The 14,429-nt window shown below is 40.6% G+C and overlaps 1 long non-coding RNA gene across 1 annotated transcript; it reads left to right on the top strand.

Moving 5' to 3' along the window:
- Positions 1–395: 395 nt before the first annotated feature.
- Positions 396–1,195, top strand: LOC144455042 (uncharacterized). The gene is made up of 2 exons (XR_013483689.1): positions 396–528; positions 996–1,195. It is a non-coding gene; the product is annotated as an uncharacterized LOC144455042 (long non-coding RNA).
- The last annotated feature ends 13,234 nt before the right edge of the window (positions 1,196–14,429 follow it).

The following is a 14,429-nucleotide window of genomic DNA, read 5'->3' as shown; positions in this document are numbered from 1 at the left end:
CCCCCAGCACAGCCACCTAGCAGAAATTTGACTGTGAAGAATGTACCAGAAGAGAGGTATTGGGAGGCCCTCTTTATTTTGGGGCCTTGTCACCAGATTGGAGGAAATGATGAGGTGGGATAGTGTCCCTCACCCATATCTCGATATGTTTCTCTCCCTTGCAAAGCTACTGCAAAGAGATGAACAATGTGAGCAAGGCCAATCGGACCAGAGCAACAAGGAAAAGTGTTGGAAGAAATAGATTCTCTCTCTTCTCATCTCTTCTCTCTCTCCCCCTCTCCCCCTCCTTCCTCCCTCTCTCTCTCTCTCTCTCTCTGTCTCCCTCCAGCAAAGACATGAGCAGCATGTGAGAAGGGGAAAGGAGAGGAAGGGGAATATTTTTTCTTTTGCAGGGTCAGACCCATAGAAGAACAACAAGGAGGAGATGGGCTGGAGGAGGAAGATTCTCCCTCCTGCTTTTTCTCTTCCCCCCTCTCTGGCAGACCCAGCTAGCAGAAGCCAGGCTCTGAGGAGAGTACCACAAGACAGGTACACGGAGACCTTCTTTCTTTCTTAGCTTTGTCACCAGGTGTCTCATCCATATCTCTTTCTCTTTTCTGGGGTCTGGCCAGTAGGACCACAGTGGGGAGATATCTGGCTAGAAGACTAAGATTCTCTCCCTCTCTTTTGTTCTCTCTGTGGACCCAGCCAACAAGACTGTGGTAAAGTAATGTTGAAAGAGAGAGAGAGAGAGAGAGAGAGAGAGAGAGAGAGAGAGAGAGAGAGAGAGAGAGAGAGAATATCAGGAGGTGCCCCCCTGGACCTGACAAACTGGGCATGGATGGGTGGAGCCTCTCTTTGTTTACCTGATCCCAGAAAATTTAAAAGGACAACACACAAAGGAGACTTTGCTCTCTCTGTAATCCAGGAAGCAAATTTACTGCTGCAAGGAAGACCAGGAGGGAAGTATAGGGAAGCTTTTCTCTGTCTCAGTCTCAGTCTCTATCTCTCTCCAGCAAAGACATCACCAGCATATGAGTTCAGGAGAAGAAAACGAAGAGAAAGACTCTCTTTTCCAGGGGCAGACCAACAGAAGCACAGCAAGGATTTAACAGGCTGGAAGAGGAAGATTTTTTCTCTTCCCTCTCTTCCTCTTCCCCTGCTTGGCAGGCCCAGTTAATAGACACCTGACTGTGAAGAAAATACCAGAAAACAGGTATGAGGAGATCCTCTTTACTTCTGGGCCTTGTCACTAGATTGGAGAAAATTGTGATGGAGGACAGAGTCTCTCAACCATCTCTCTCTCTCTCTCTCTCTCTCTCTCTCTCTCTCTCTCTCTCTCTCTTTCTCTCTCTCCTTCTCCCTCCTCCTTCTCTCCCTCTCTCCCTATCTATTGCAAGGGGTGACCAGTGTGTGAGCAAGGGAAAAGATGCTCTCTTTTCCAGGGTTAGGCCGATAGGAACACAGCAAAGAGATAAAAGGGTGGAATAGGAAAATTCTCTCTCTCTCTGTATCTCTCTGTGTCTCTGTCTCTGTCTCTCTTCCTCTTGCTCTTCATCCTGCCCTCCAGGCCCAGCTAGCAAAAACCTGACAATGAAGAGAATACCAGAAAACAAGAATGAGGAGACAATTAAAAAATCACAAGAGACATGTTTCTGGGTAGTTTAGTTATTTTATTAATAAGGCCAGCACATTTATTAATAAAAGGATGGTCATTTGTCCATCACTCTTAGGCTCACAGTTTATATGCCCTTCTAAGAGTGGATGTTCCTGATGGATGGTCAACAAGAAAGTGCATATTAAAATGGGAAGCGGGCCATATTAAAATGAAGGTCTTTGGGCCTGTAACTTGAATCACCCAAATCTTAACTTAAGTAGACTTATCATTTCCACATCACCTGTCTGACAAAAGAAAGAAGCAACACTTCCCAGACCTGTCTGAGCAAACACAAGGAACAGGAAAGTACCCATTAGCCCAAAATTAGAATTTTTTTTGCTTTCTGATTAGGTTTTGGCCTGGGTAGATCTTTAAGAGAGATTTCCCACACTGGCTGACCTCTAGATGAGGAAGCAGAAAAGGGAAAAAACCTTGGTCCTGGTACAATAATTAGTTTAATTAAATTCAAATGAGAAATACTCATTTCTCACATTCCCCTGGTAAAAAGTCTCCTCAATGAGTCACTGGCTGATACTACAAACACTTCATCAAGGGTTCCTAACTATGGAGCTTATGTTAGGTAACAATGTAAGGGGAAGAAGGAAAAGAGATCAATTACATTGACAGAATTGAAGGGACCAGTCTCCTTTGTTAAGCAGTTCTTCCAGATAAAAGACACATAGGGAAAAAGCAAACAGTAGAAAATAAAATAAAATAAAAATTATCCATTTAAGGTTCAGAAGTCTCATCTGGTTCTCAGGATACTATCTGCTGCAGCTTTCTGTTCTGGGTGTGGTCTCAGAGTAATTTCTAGCTGACCAGCTTCTTAAATTCAAGTCACTTAGAGAGATTCTTTTCTCTTGCTAAAAAACAATGTACTACAAAATTGGTCCTAACACAAATTTAAATTTACTTCGCCAACAGCCAGGTCAAATAATAAAAGTCAGTTCAACTCTTTTGTCTCTACTACTAGAAAATCAAATTTGTAAACTTTTTAGACCAGGGAATTTACAATTTTAGGTTAGCCAATTGTCATGTTGATAAATCTAAGAAACTCAGATACAAACTCAAAAATTAGGACCTAATTTTTGTACTTGGCACTGTTCATTCCCACATTATGAGGATGACATTCCACTAAGGAATTAATAACATAACACTTTTTATAAGAAGATAGAGTCTAATACAAAAATGAATTCATTTAAAAGTTGCCAGATTAACTTCAGTTGCAACACAAGGTTCTGGGATGAGATATATAAATACGTTGAGTAATCAATTTTAAAACATTGTATATCTAGAAAGTTATTTATAATAAAGCATTTTCAACTTCTAGCCATGTGCAAATGAAAAACCTTTAACAAAAGTGGGTGTCTCTTCAAGGTTTTTACAAGATAGACTACAAGCCATTCTTCTTCTAAGATAACTCATTACCCTTTCCTTAACACAGAACTGAGACAGTTATGATATTCACTAAATAACAGAATTGTATCCTGGTTTCACAGGTCTTTGCATCATTTGCCTAATCATCCACATACCATTTTGAGAAATTAAAGGACCTTAACTTACACAGGAATATATAACTAGCAACAGATGTCAAGGCTCAATACTTATTTGTTTGGAATATAGAAAAGACTAAAATTCTAGGCCAAATACCTCAAATTTTATACCTGCAATTTATGGCAACTCAAAGTTCAGTATTAACCTAAAAAATCTAATTACATTTATACTGAGCACCTAATATGATTATGGAAATTTGCTATAAAAGAAGAATAGAGACATAAGGGAAAGTGTTCCCTTCTCTTGATGTCAATTCCAGGCATAAGTTATATAGGTAGCCAATTGAATTGAGCCAGGCTTAAAATTAGCAGGGTGGGATATTTTCCATTCAACAGAAAATGTCATATTGGGGAAATTCCTCAGCCCATGCCAAAAGTCACTCTCCCAACCTTTCCCATAAGAACTCCACCTGCAGTTCCTAGATGTAAACTCCATGGTTGCCAGCATCATAGATTCATTCCTAGATGTAAACTCCATGGTTGCCAGCATCATAGATTCATTGGCTCAATAGCCTTCCTTGATGATCACACCTGGAGTCAGACTCAAAATAATATCAGTTAACAGTCCCATAAGTTCTTAAATAGCAAGTTCAGATAATCGGAGCTTCAGGTGGATTCAGTTCTCAAGGAGCACATATCCTAGATAACAAGTATTGACTATAATCTCACATTGCTAACAGTAAGAGATTCATCACAGAAAAATCATAACGAGGGGCAGGTAGGTGGCGCAGTGGATAGACCACTGGCCCTGAAGTCAGGAGGACCTGAGTTCAAATCCAGCCTCAGACCCAACACTTGACACTCACTAGCCGTGTGACCCTGGGCAAGTCACTTAACCCCAGTTGCCTAAACAAAAAAAAATCACAACTTATCTTGATATAATTAGTACTCATGCTAAATAGATGTTTTTTTTTCATTCCTAAGTTCAACATTACACAAATGATTTTGCTTTAAGATGCTTAATAACAACAACAAAAAAAGGACTTGGGATGGGCTATGTAAATATAATAATCCCAAATTGTATACAGAGAAGATTATATGAAGAATTGTTTGTAGTAAAACATTCAGTTATTAATCATGTTCAAATGGACATAAACATAGACTATTCCTCTCAGAATCCCTTTAAACAAAGGGAACATCTTTAAGGTGACTCAAGTAGTTTGCATGCATTTCAAGACATAATCTACATGTAAATTCTAATCACAGATTAAATACCAAACATAAGTAAAATCAGATTTCCCATTAAGGTAACACAAGATAGCTCATAAGTTACTACTCTTTAGCAACATAATTGACTACTGAAATCCTGTTTCTTAAAAGAAAAACAAAAGAGGTTCTTGACCCACAACTTAATATCTTAGTATCTCACATCTTTGTTTCACAAGCTTCTTTACCTTCATCTAATTATACTCATTCTGAAAGAATGAGATACTTCAGGAACTGAATCTTATACGTATATGACAAGTTTAAGCACTAATTGAACTCTTACTGTGGCGATGGAACAACTACAAATTCAGATCAAAACCACAAGATCTTCCCACTGGCAGCTTATTACAGTAATTCAGATGCTTTAGTTAATCTAATAATGAATAGATCCAGTATTACAACAGCAAACTTCCATTTTGTCTACCCTGATAATAGAAATTTGCTATGAGACTTAACAGCATCAAAACTGGTCCTCAAGGCCTACACCACTATTACTCTAACATATGGAACCAGGTGGACATATTTCCTCTATGGGAAAATGAATTGAGTCCAACCTTAGTTTTTCCAGGGACAAATATTCACTAGCCTTACACCTCAGATGTCGCTTCCATTCAGCTGCTGACTACTGATGGTCCTCTTAAAGCACCTATTTAAGGCCTCCCTTCTATTGCCCCCCTTTTCCTTTTCCCCTTCCTCTACTTTTCCCTTTCCATATAGATTAAGATAGGTGTCTATACTCAACTGAATATGTATGTTGTTCCCTCTTTGAGCCAAATCCAATGAGAGTGAGGTTCAAACAATACTCAGTCCCACCTTCTTTCCCTCTACCGTAATGTCTCTTGTGCTCTTCATGTGATATAATTTACCCCATTCTGACTCCCCTTTCCTTCTTCACCCAGTACAATCCTTTTTTCACCCCTTAGTTTTTTTTAAATATCATCATATCAAAGTTAACTTATACCTGCACCCTCTTTCTATGTAAATACTCTTTCTAACTACCCTAACAGAGACACAAGTATCATCTTCCCATGTAGGGATGTAAGCAGTTTAACCTTATTGAATAGCATGTTGTTGTTTTTTCTTTCCTGTTTACCTTTTTATGCTTCTCTTGAGTACTATATTTAAAAATCAAATTTTCTGTTCAGCTCTGCTCTTTTCATCAGGAAGGTTTGAAAGTCCCCTATTTTATTGAATGTCCATTTTTCCTCTGAAAGATTGTGCTCAATTTTGCTGAATAGTTGATTCTTGTTTGTAATCCGAGCTCTCTTGCCTTCCAGAATATCATATTCCAAGCCCTCTGATCTTTTAATGTAGAAGCTGATAAGTCTTATGGAATTCAGAATGCAGCTGTTTGATATTTGAATTGTTTCTTTCTGGCTGCTGGTGGTATTTTCTCCTTGACCCCAGAGTTCTGGAATTTGGCTATAATATTCCTTGGGGTTTTCATTTGGGGATCTCTATCAGGACGTGATTGGTGGATTCTTTCAATTACTATTTTACCGTCTGGTTCTAGGACATCAGGGCAATTTTCTTTGATAATTTCTTCAAAGATGCTGTCCAGGCTCTTTTTTTTTTATCATGGCTTTCTGGTAGTCCAATAATTCTTAAATTATCTCTCCTGGATCTCTTTCAAGGTCATTTATTTTTCCAATAAAGTGTTTTATATTTTTTTCATTCTTTGGATTTTGTTTAATTGATTTTTTTTGTCTTTTTTTTTCAAATTTTTTAACACATGTTTTTAAAACTTTGAGTTCCAAATTTTCTCCCTTCCTCTCTCCCCACCCACCCTCAATGAAAAGGCAAGCAACTCGATACAGATTATCCATGTGCAGTTATGCAAAACACCTCCATAGTAGTCGTGTTGTGAAAAACTAACTATATTTCCCTTAATCCTGTCCCACCCCCACTTATTCTATTCTCTTTTGACCCTGTCCCTCCTCAGAAGTGTTTGCTTCTGGGGGCAGCTAGGTGGTGCAATGGCTAGAGCACTGGCCCTGAAGTCAGGAGGACCTGAGTTCAAATCCGGCCTCGGACCAAACACTTGACACTTACTAGCTGTGTGACCCTGGGCAAGTCACTTAACCCCAATTGCCTAAAAAACAAAACAAAACAGAAGTGTTTGTTTCTGATTATCCCCTCTCCCAATCTGCCCTCCCCTCTATCATCCCCCTGCTCTCTTGTCACCTTCCTCCCCCCTATTTTCCTGTAGGGTAAGATAGATTTCTATACCCAATTGAGTGTGTATGTGATTCCCTCCTTAAGCCAAATCCTATGAGAATAAGATTCATTCATTCCCTCTCACCTTCCCTTTTTTCCCCTCCAATGTAAGAGCCTTTTTCTTTTCTATTTTTTGTGATAATTTACCCCGTTCCACCTCTCCCTTTCTCCTTCTCCAGTGTAATCTTCTCTCACTCCTTAATTTTATTTTCCATATATCACCCTTTCATCTTCACCTCACCCTGTGCCCTCTATCTATCTGTCTGTCTGTCTGTCTGTCTGTCTAGCTATAAATATACATATAATTTTTCCCTCCAACTATCCTAATACTGAAAAAGGTCTCATGAGTTACAAATATCATCTTTCCATGCAGGAATGTAAACAGTTCAATCTTAATAAGTCTCTTATGATTTCTCTTTCCTGTTTACCTCTTCATGTTCCACTTGAGTCCTGTATTTGAAAGTCAAATTTTCTATTCAGCTCTGGTCTTTTCATCAAGAATGCTTGAAAGTCCTCTATTTCACTGAATAGCCACTTTTTACCCTGAAGGATTATACTCAGTTTTGCTAGGTAGGTGATGTTTCATTGATTCTTGATGTCTCATAGAATCATAAGCTTCCACTTGTCCAATTCTAAATTTTAAGAAATTATTTTTGGGCAGCTAGGTGGCACAGGAGCAGCTAGGTGGCACAGTGGATAGAGCACTGGCCCTGGATTCAGGAGGACCTGAGTTCAAATCTGGTCTCAGACCAGATACTTGACACTTACTGTGTGACCCGGGGCAAGTCACTTAACCCCAATTGCCTTGCAAAAAAAAAAAGAAAGAAAGAAAGATTATTTTTTTTTTACTTAGCTTTTGTACCTCCTTTTCCATTTGGGCCATTGTACTTTTTGAAGAGTTGTTTTCTTTCTCCAAGATATTGATTCTTTTTTCATGATTGTCTTGCATCACTCTCATTTCTTTTTCCAATTTTTTCTTCTACTTCTCTTATTTGATTTTTTAAATCTTTTTTGAGATCTTCCAAGAGGACTTTTTTGGCTTGAGACCAACTCATATTTTTCTTTGAATGTAGGCATTTTGACTTCATCCTCTTCTGAGTTCGTGCTTTGATCTTCCCTGTCACCATAATATCTTTCTATGGTTAGGGCTCTTTTTTGGGTTTTTGCTCATTTCCAGCCTATCTTATGACTTTTAAAGTTGAGCTCTGCTCCTGGATTACAGGGGGTACTGTCTCAAGCTTCTTTTTTTTTGTTTCTGTCTCAAGCTTCTTGCACCAGAGGCCAGGTAGTTTTTCTCTGCCATCTTGGCTCTGCCTCCTTTTTTCTCCATTTAAAAAAAAAATTGGGGGGGCAGCTAGGTGGTGCAGTGGATAGAGCACTGGCCCTGAAGTCAGGAGGAACCTAAGTTCAAATCCGGCCTCAAACCAAACACTTGACCCCTACTAGCTGTGTGACCCTGGGCAAGTCACTTAACCCCAGTTGCCTAAAAACAAAACAAAAACAAACAAACAAACAAAAACCAAAGCAAAAAAAATGTTTTAAATTAATTTATTTTATCAATCATCACTTCCATAAGCTTTTGAGTTTTAAATTTTTCTTCCCCTGTCTCTCTACCTCCCTCTCGAAGATGACACACAATCTGATATAGACTGTACATATACATTCGTATGAAACATATTTTCACATTAGTGATATTATAAGAATTAGAACCAATAGAAGGAACCACCAGAAAGGGGAAACAAAACACAAAAGGAGAAAAATAATAGCAAATAGTATGCTTTGATCTGCATTCAAACTCCATAGTTCTTGCTTTGGAGGGGGGTAGGGCTGGTTGGTCTACCTTCAGCTCTTTCACAGGTTTTTTTTCTAAATCTTTCTTAAAAGAAATTCTAAAGAATGTTAATTCACCCCTTATATCCCCCAAAGGGATACAATTCAGGCTTGTGAAAGGAAAGGAAGGATCTTTTTCTTTAAAACAATGAGGGGGATATGTATTTGAAAGCTCTCTCATCAGCACAGGTTTTAGATCTTCAAATCAAGTTTAAAATACTCATCTGACTAAAATAACCAAGGTCAGGGGCAGCTAGGTGGCGCAGTGGATAGAGCTCTGGCCTTGGAGTCAGGAAGACCTGAGTTCAAATCCGGCCTCAGGCACATAACACTTACTAGCTGTGTGACCCTGGGCAAGTCACTTAACCCCATTGCCTAGCAAAAACAAACAAAATAACCAAGGTCCCATCTCTTATTCGGCGCACACACACACACACCCCATACACGTGTGTGGATGTATATACATACATATATGTATATCTATGTTTGTGTGTATTTTAATAGTTTTTCCAGTCTCCACTTAGCCTCATCTCTCAGTTAAGACTTGACCAGGCTCCAGGAATGCTCTAAATTCAGAGCTCTCCCTAAATACTCCCATTCAAATACATTCAAGGTCTTTACTCACCTGCCTCATCTGGGGCTGGATTTTCCTTTTGTCTTCCTTTCTTTGTGCACTGAAAAAAAAATCCCTTTTGTGGCTATTTAGTTTCACTTTAGATGAATTTGAATATCACTTCACTTGCCCATTAAAAAATCAAAGGTGGCTTTTCCTCAGCAGCCTGAGCTACAGCTCTGGGCCCCTATGTAAAAACTGAGCCTTTTGCTTCCAGGAAAGTGCTTAGAGAGAAAACCCCTTCCCTGATTTCACTGATGCAGGCCATTATCTTACGAAATCTCAGAGAGTCAGAGAAACACACACAAAATACCAGAAATCAAAGTTGAGATAAAAGCTACTTTCTTTCCTTGCCTCATACACCTGACAGCAAGAATAGACTAGGGCTTCTCTCAAAGCCCTTTTGGGCAGAGTCTTAACCACACTCTATCCTGACATACTCAGAATAAAAATACCTAATTCCTTCCTCTGCTTAAAGTTCTTTTCACACACAGCTTAATTTATATGTAACTCCCAAAATTTGAAAGCAAAGATTGTAGCTTTAGAGATTCTCTCACAGAGTAATGGCCCAGATTTCCCTTTCTGGAAACCCTACTCCTGCAAAAATAAATAAATAAATAAATGATTCAGAATATATTGTTAGTACTTTGGGGTCTTGTACCAAACAATTGGATCTTTGTAAGTTGAAATCCAAAATATCCTGAATTTTCCAGGTGGTCCTTTACTGTGTACACAGACTTTCCCCTCTTATCCCAATGTAGCTTAAGTCAGGGGATTTCTTTCAGGCAGACGCATCTACTTAACGTAATGCCCACCCCCCACCCCGTGAAAGTGAAAGCCACAGCTCAAACAGTAAAAACAGAAATATAGACACATATGTATTCACCTAGAGAACTGATTGCACGTTAGAATCAGAAGTGTTAGGTTGAGGAAAGAGTTAAAATCTCAACTTAAAATTTCTCAGGAAAGAACCTCTTTCTAGGTGACAAAGTTTCACCTGTTGAACACTCAGAAAAGGAATTTCCTGGGAGATCTTAAGGCAGACCTGTCTCTTTTTCTTTAAAGTCTCTTCTTGGTCATCAACTGTGATGATTAAAATATTCAGAGAGACATCATTTCTGGATAATTTAATCATTTTACTAGTAATGTCAACACATTTATTAATAAAAGGATGGTCACTTAGCCATCTCTCTTAGACCAAAGAGCCTTAATGGCAATGGGTTCACATTTTATATACCCTTAGAAGAGTAGATGTTCTTGAGGGTTAGCTGTCAACTCTTGTGAGAAGGAAAATATTAAAATGGGAGGTGGGCTATATTAAAATGAGGGTCTTTGGGGTCCCTGACTTGGATCACCCAAATCTCCCCTTAAGTAGATGTTAGAAAAATCTGAAACAAAAACCTACTACAGTGAGTGAGTGAATAAAGGAAAGTTTTTATTACACTTGCCATGAGAGAAGTGGGCACAACACACTTTAGTAGCACGAGGGCACTGGTTCAGTGGTAGAATCAACTTTTAAACCGTTAGTAAGATCCATACTCCACCCACCAGGGCTACGATTGGTCTAGTTCATCTGAGTTACACCCTTCCTGGACAGCCCATCACATGTTTGTCCATGTTGTGTTAACTCTGCCCACTTCATGGGTCCCATGTTCAAAAATGGGGGCTATCTCCACCCTTGGGGCATTTCAGTTCACATTCAATAAGCTTATTAAGCCAGGCAGTGGAGAAAAGCCTTTGCCCCACTGAAGCCCGGTCCTTGAACTGGTTTAGCCTCCAGGGCTCTTTCTTAAGGAACTAGTTGTTTACAGAAAACTTGGGAGCACTTTCTGATTGGTTCAGGGACTATCCATGAGATCTTGGAATTTCTTTTTTTTAATTTCTTTTGATTTCTCAACAATCACGTCCATGACAGTGTATAATCTGACATAGGCTGTACATTTACATACCCATTAAACATATTTTCACATTAGTGAAGTTGTAAGTAAAAATTAAAACCAATAGGAGGAACCATCAGAAAGATGACACAAAACTCAACAGAAGGTAAAAGTAAGTGATAGCGATTCGACTTCCATGGTTCTTTCTTTGGATGTGGACAGCGTTTTCCATCCCGAGGCCTCTGGAGATGTCTTAGATCCTCGTAATGCTGAGAAGGGTTCAGTTTATCAATATTAGTCATCAAACAACGTGACTGTTACTGTGTACAACATTCTGGTTCTGCTCACTTCCCTCGGCATCAGACCATACACGTCTTCCCAGGTTTTTCTGAAGTCGCCTGCTCAGCATTTCTTATAACACAATAGTATTCCATGACATTCATATACCACAACTTGCTCAAGGATCTTGGAATTTCTTACCCTGCTGTGGAAGCCTAACCCCCTAAAATCTTTCTTACAGTAGACTTACCAATTTCCATATGACCTGTCTGACAAAAGAGAGAGGCAACACTTCCCAGACCTGTCTGAGCGAACACAAAAGAGCAGGAAATTGGTCTAAAAGTAGAATTGATTAGATCTTGGTCAGGGGACATCTTTAAGAGAGATTATCCAAATGGGTTGATTTGTAGATGAGGAACTAGAAAAGAGGGAAAACCTTGGTCCTAATATAATAATTAGTTATTAAATTTTAAAAAAAGAAGTATTCGTTTCTCACAAGACCCTCTTTATTTCTTGGCCTTATCACCAGATTAAAGGAAATTATGAGGGAGAAAAGAGTCTCTCACCTGTATCTCTCTCTCTCTCTCCAATAAAATTAGGGCAATGAGATGGCCACTATATGAGCAAGTGAGAAGAATCTTTCTCTTTTCTATGGTAAGACCAATAGAACCACAGCAAGAAGATGAAAAGCTAGAAAAGAAAAATATTCTCTCTCTCTCTGTCTCTCTCTCTCTCCCTTTCTCTCTACCACTCTCTGTCTCTGTCTCTTTTTCTTTCTCTTCCTCTTCCACATGTGTGGCAGGCCCAGCCTGTCCACAGAAGCCTAACTGTAAAGAGTGTCAGAAGACAGTTATGAAAAGACTCACTTTACTTCAGGGTCATGTCACCAAATTGGAGGAAATTAGGAGAAAGGAAAGGCTCTTTGTCCCTCTCTCCCACAAAATCACACTACCAAGTGTGGCCAACTGAAAAGTTTGTCTGTTTCAGGGTCCAGCCAATAGGACTAGAAGACAAAGATACTCTCTCCTTCCCTCTTTCTTTCCCTGGACCCAGACAACAGGCCTGTAAGGAATTGAGATCCAGAGAGAGAGAGAGAATGAGGAGGAGGAGTCCCCCTGGGCAGGGGCGTGTGGAGCCCCTTTTTGGTTTTGTTTACTTGATCCCAACCAGCGGATAAAAGCCCAAGAGCAAAAGGAGAACCTTCCTGTTTTCCTGGGCCAGGAAGCAAGACTTCTGCTGCAAGACAATAACACGGAGGAAGATAGAGAGCAGCTTATATCTGTTCTCTCTCACCAGAAAAGAAGTGACCATCATATGAGTACAGAGGAGGGGAACAAAGAGGAAGACTGTCTTTTCTATAATCAGGCCAATAGGACCACAGCAAGGAGATAACAGGCTGAAACAGAAAGATTTTCTCTCTCCCTCCTTTTCTCTTTTTCTCTTCTTCTTCATCCTTGGAAGGACCAGCTAGCAGAAGCCTGACTGTTAATCCGATGCCAGATAACAGATATATGGAGACCATCTTGATATCTGGGCCTTGTCACCAGACTGGAGAAAATGATGATGGAGGACAGATTCTCTCACCCATACCTCTCCTGCCCTCTCTCCCACAAGACAACAGCAGAGAGGTGACCAGTGTGGGAACAAGGAGAAGACATACTTTTCCATGGTCAGGCCACCAGGACCAAAGCAAGGAGATGACGGCAGCCTGGAAGAGAAAAATCTTCTCTCTCTCTCTCTCTCTCTCTCTCTCTCTCTCTCTCTCTCTCTCTCTCTCTCTCTCTCTCTCTCTCTCTCTCTCCCTCTCCCTCTCCTTCCCTCTCCCTCTCTCTCCCTCTCCCTCTCTTTCTCTCTCTCTCTCTGTATCTTCTTCATTCTTGGAAGGACGAGCTACCAGAAGCCTGACTGTTACTGTGGTGCCACATGATGGATAGAGGCAGACCCTCTTTGTTTCTGGGCCTTATCATCAGATTACAGAAAATGATGATGGAGGACAGATTCTCTCACCCATATCTCTTATTGCTTCTCTCCCACATGACTCCAGCAAAGAGGTGACCAGTGTGAGAACAAGGAAAAGACACTCTTTTCCATGGTCAGACCACCAGGACCAAAGCAAGGAGATGACAGGCTGGAAAAGCAAAATCTTTTCTCTCTCTCTCTCTCTCTCTCTCTCTCTCTCTCTCTCTCTCTCTCTCTCTCTCTCTCTCTCTCTCTCTCTCTCTCTCTGTCTCTCTCTCTCTCTCTCTCTCTCTCTCTCTCTCTCTCTCCCCCCCCCCCCCCCCCCCCCCCCCGTCCCCTGTCCCCTCTCACCCCTTCCCTCTCCCCTCCTGCTCCTCCCTCATTCTATCCTCCCACCTTTTAAAGACTCTGGTAACTCTGGTAAAGACTGCTTTGGCTGGCAGTATCCCATCAAGAAATTGAGGAACACTGAAGATTGAAGAAGTTCTTTTCCCCTGGGCCAAGCTGAGAGATCCATTGAGAGACATTGTCTCTCCCTCCCTTTACCCTAGCTGTCAGGACTATGATAAGGAGATAAGGTGAGCATCAGTTTCTCTCTTTCTGGGTCATTAATAAGAACTAAAATGATGAGATAAATAGTGTTAAAAAAAAAGGTTCTGACCATGTCAGAAGACAAACTATTGAAAGGTGTTGGGGTAATCTTCTCTCTCCCTCCCCGTTGGCCTTGCTATCAGAACCATGCCAAAGAGACAACTATTGGAGAGAAGGGTGAGACGTAGCTCTACATGTGTGCCTTTCTGTCCCAAAGGCCCCCACCATTTCTGCACATCTCTTCTCTCTGTCTTCACTACACATGTCTCCACATGTCTCTCTTGCTTTCTTTTCTCTGGTTCTGGCATTCTTTTCTGGTTGTCTCTGTGTCTTTCTATTTCTATGTCTGTCTTTTTCTCTCTCTCTCCATCTCTCCTCTGTCTCTGTGTGTGTGTCTCTCTCTGTCTTCCTTCTCCTCTCCCCTCCATTCTTCTGTCATCCCTCCCCCCCCTTTTTTTTTTTTGCTGATTAATGAGCTCATCGACTCTCCTGGATTCAATTAGCATCCCTATGCAGATGAGGCCCAGATCTATATGTCAAACCCCAACCTTTCTCCTGAGCTCCATGTCAGGGTAGATAGAGGGCAGGCCTGGGGCCCTGGCAAACAAGGATGGGATCTTCGAAGCTTTAAATGTGGCAGGCCAAGTAAGGCCAGACCTTCTGTGAGC

Source organism: Phascolarctos cinereus, unplaced genomic scaffold (assembly GCF_003287225.1).
Source record: "Phascolarctos cinereus isolate Bilbo 61053 unplaced genomic scaffold, phaCin_HiC Scaffold_8;HRSCAF=390, whole genome shotgun sequence".
Classification (NCBI taxonomy): Eukaryota; Metazoa; Chordata; class Mammalia; order Diprotodontia; family Phascolarctidae; genus Phascolarctos; species Phascolarctos cinereus.
The sequence above is the reverse complement of the archived record's forward strand: the minus strand, read 5'-3'. Positions and strand labels throughout refer to the sequence as shown.